Genomic DNA, 4,802 nt, shown 5'->3' with positions numbered 1-4,802 from the left:
CTCACAACCTGTACCAATTCGACCACAGTTATGACATAGCCTTTATATTTGCTTTTATAAAGCATATCTTTTGCTTCGGTTGCTTTTTATTTTTATCGTTTCGTCTTCGAGAAGCGTGCTCTCTATGAACATAGATGCCCTATTTAATCCTGTTCCACAACAGTTGCTCTCTCTCGTATGTCAGAAATATTTCGGACTGTCGGCTACGATCCAAGTTCTGCATATGTAAAAATTTTAAAGGAGAAATCGATAACCATTCACTTTTGTACTCTTGTAGCGTTACTTTTAAGGAGCCATGCATAATGCCCTAATTTCCTCTACAATATTAAATGTAATAAATATAAATACTGAAAACTGGTGTGGATTAATAACACATTAAATTTTAAGCGTGTTGGTTTTACTATGTTATAGGAATATATGGATAAACATTAATCACATTTTTATTTACTGATGTATAAAGGAATTTCCGCGTAATGTTTGCCTATATAATTTTTACTATTTTTCACGGAAGGAAATATTCGTATCGATAAAAATGAAAACCTCCTTAAAAAATTGTGTTTTTTATGATTTATAACATTTTTACACTTAATATAAATTTAATGAAAAAATCTTTAATCTTATTATCATCATTTCTTCAAGGTCTTTATTGATTTATGCCATTTATTTTCGTGATTCGTGTGGTGTTTATCTTCAAGTTCTATACATTCATCTCAACGCACAAAGCAGGGTGACCCAACCTCCAAGTACATTGTGTAACGTTATGGAAAGCTATTTTCGCTTAAAGTGAAAACGCCCAGCCTAAATAAATAAACAAGTATTTCTAATTAATATCTAGTTTCTTTTTAACCCCCGATCAGAAAGAGTGATGTTATTAGTTTAACTTATCTGTATATCTGTGAGTCTATCAGTAGCTCCTAAATAGAAGATCGATTTTGTAACTTTAAATTTGAAAGGAAATTTGGTTGAGAGTGTTCTGAGCTATATTGAGAGTGTTTTTGGCAAGTGCAAGTTTAGAAAAGAAGTGCTGATCATCTGATTATTTTTAAACAAAAGCTAGGAACATTCGTGTTCAAATTACCTTTGAAACAAATAAACAAAAAACGGTTTGTATAGGAGAAACGATGACTATCAGACAAATTTATGAATAACAAATGAAAAATAATATTGTCCAATATTTTGCGAGATATCTATCAATAAATTGATTGTCAACGTATTTGAAAAATTTTGTGGTATGTTAGACAACGGATACCTGCTTACAATATGAAACAAAATCAGTCAAAATATTTTTCTTTTTTTTAAAAATTTTTTTTTAAATATCCATTTTGTTTTTACTCATACTTAGCGAAGGGTCTCACTTTATCCGTAAGTCGACAGACAATAATGATATTTCTTTCATGTAATACTAAATAAATGAATGTTCGATTTTTCCAAGAAAAGCATCTTTTCTAAAAGAGTCAAAATTCTACGAAATGACCAGGTAAATTAAATCAAATCATTGGTAAATAATAAACAAAAACCATACCTTTAGGCACTTAAATCTATACTTTTAGCCATTTTTCTGTAGAAATAAAAGATCGAATGTTTCTTATTTTCGTGATTATCATGATACTTATTTTCGTTGAAATATATTTATATGATATCAAGATAATAAATAAATATCAATCCACAAAAAAGTCACACATTCAACCATCCGATGGAAATATGAATATACAAAACATTCTATTAAAGGTGATATCTCGCTTTATATTGTTGAAAAATAAGCACATATAGGGGTGCATCGTTCATCTATACATAACATTTTTTTAAAAAGATACAGAGTACTTTTTAGATAGAGTATTTGAAAAATATTGGAAGTAAACAAATATAAACCGTTTTTCGTCTAAACTATTGTTTCTAGAAGTCATTTTTTATCGCCAGAAAAAATTTTGTCATCTAGAAGAAGGAAGACTGTTGGTCCTGAAACGCAAATTTTGAAAATTTTTCTTTTTCTCTCTTTTAATGTAGAGATATAACACTACCTTCATATTTTTTCAAATTCTTTGTCAATGTAAAAAGGTAAATGAAAATATCTATTATACCGTACATACTCTATATATACATACGCTAACAGTAACAACATGCCATATGTATATACTTTATGTCGCGTGTTCAGGATAATGATTTCAACGCAGTTGATACGACCCACTATTATAATACATCACGTCCGCAAGTGAGCAAACAAGGTACAAGTCTTGTTGTTATGTTAGTGTATGCCGCTTGTATACCTCATTTTCCTCCTTTCGATCAGAAATGAGTCAGTTATCCATGCCAAGTATATGCTTTCTATTACCTATAATATATAATATAATAATATCACTAACATATCTCTCGTAAAATATGTTATATTTACATAAAATTTTTACTTGCGTCATACATGTTTAGATATATTATCTATGTTTATCTATTTACCAGACGGCTTTTATTGTTATATTGTAGAAAATATGACAATACAAAAACCAGTTCTTTATTTTTTGCAATCATGTCAAAAACAACTTGTGAAGTAAAATATGTATACCTAAGTGTTTACAATCAAATATAATTTTGTCTAGTATTCTTAAAATTAGTCGGGGTATCTTTTAACTCTAGAATGTATATCATTCCTGGATTATTTTAAGCCGTAGTCACCATTGTTATAACTTTATTGTGTGTCTTTTTGTCCAAGGCCACATTGCTCATGGGGATGGAAGCGAGATGGGTGTACGACTCTTCTACCTATCTCAGTTTCTCTAATAATAATGGGATAGGTAGAAAAAAAACTTTGTCTCTTTGTCTTTTCCTCGTATTTTAGATTGTCGCCGGTTAGGTTGTCATTGTCTTATTCATATTAGAAAGTAAAGAGTCCGAGGGACTTCTGTAAGTCCTATTTGCCCATGCCTGCTCTTGATTATTTCTCTTTTGCCAGGGAACAAGACGTGGTGGCTTTATATAGAGGTAATTATGGAGCAGTGAATATAGAAACTGTAAGTTTTTTTGTACATTTTCTGTACATCTATCGTTACAATTTGGAAGTCCCCAACTTAAACCATTTTCCAAATGCTTCTATTTAGTCACTTTGTCAAAAAAACTAAATTGTTTAAAAAATTACACTTTTTTATGATACAAATAAGCTCAAAGTCCGAAAGAGTTTTGGAAATTAAAATAACTTTTACACATCAGATGAGAAATTTTTTTTTTCTATTTACTGTAAAATTTTGTTTTTTGGTAAGAACTTTTAAATTAATGACATGTGTTTGTAAATTATAGACGCCCTTCAATAGAGAGCACAGTTGGAAGCTATGAATAAAAAAAACTCTCTATATTCGGTGAAATTGAATGAACTGTTTGACGGCCATTTCAAAACAGCTAGAAATTTGAGATAGTTTTTTGTTTTTGAAGTTTGAGAGTAAATTTTACAAACCTGCAATCTAGGTATCTGACAAATTTGATTGTATCTGACAAAATTACAACAGTAAAAATTTTTTGTCAAATTTTGTGTGTTTTGTATACGATTTTTACCAAGCCTCTTAGAAAGGAAGACAACAGAAGTTTAAGGTTATGGAAAAGTTGTTGAACAATACCTTTCCGTAGACCTGTATGTGGGAAACGGAATAACAGTATGTGCGAGTTAATAAAATATTTCTAAATATGCAGCTTAGTTGGTAACGACTATTGAAATTACAAATTATATTAGGTATTTGTTAAACTTCTTGTTTACTTCAAAATACTCTCGTAAAACCAGTAAATATGCTTCGCTAATAACCAATGATACAAGTCGAGAATTCAAACAAGAATATTTATTTCATAAATCAAAGCTCTCGTGTAGAAAATTTGGATTTATGTATTATTATGATAAGATATTACCAAACTCATAAACTTTTGGATGTTTACATTATCCAATGAATAATTCATAAAAATAATGAAAACATATTCATTTTTAAAGCATTTTTTGTGACTTGATTTATGTGACTAATTCAATGTCTTCATTATATTTTGAAAAAAAAAAAACGGAACAATAAAAAATAATATATATTTTAGTGGAAAAATTGCTCGAAAAATATTCGATGTAGTATTTAATTCTAGTTGAGAATTTCAAATATTCAAGAAATATTATGTTTCTGGTATTGTTGAACGACCACGATATAAAAACTATAATCGTTATCTACGGTCGTTGGCATTTCAGCCAAATGGTGTACATTCGGGAATGAACTAATTTTTATAACTGTTGAGAATTGTGGAACCTTCAACATTTTTTTTTTTTTTTTGCAATTGAAATACAAGTTTCTAGGATATCGGCTGTAATTTCTTCGGGAAATCACCATCAATGAGTTTAGTCGTTATCTGAGAAACTATTCATCTAATGAACAAGAAGATCAATTTTTTGCATTTTACAGGTCTGAATTTCCTCCGAAAACGAAATTTTTGTCCACGTTGAACAAATAAATTTTCTGTTTTTTTCAGTTTTTTTAAAATATTATACCCTTTTGAAAAAACCAAAAAAAAAAAAAAAATTCTATCGATATTTGGTTTAACCTGGCAAAAGTAATATTGACCCCGAAAAACACAAAAACCGGGTTTATTTCCGGATCAAGGAGTTTTTTAAAGTATCGGCAAAAGCTGTTATTTTGGATCGATTCTTTTGGTATATGAAGTGAAGTGAGGCGGATTTTGATGCCCTTCGACCTTTAAGTTCTTTATTAATACAAAGATAAGAAAACCTACTTGATTTTGTGATTGAACGGAAAAATTTTGATTTAGTGACTAAATTAATTTTTCAATTTTTATGA

This window comes from Chrysoperla carnea, chromosome 4 (assembly GCF_905475395.1).
Source record: "Chrysoperla carnea chromosome 4, inChrCarn1.1, whole genome shotgun sequence".
Classification (NCBI taxonomy): domain Eukaryota; kingdom Metazoa; phylum Arthropoda; class Insecta; order Neuroptera; family Chrysopidae; genus Chrysoperla; species Chrysoperla carnea.
The sequence above is the reverse complement of the archived record's forward strand: the minus strand, read 5'-3'. Positions refer to the sequence as shown.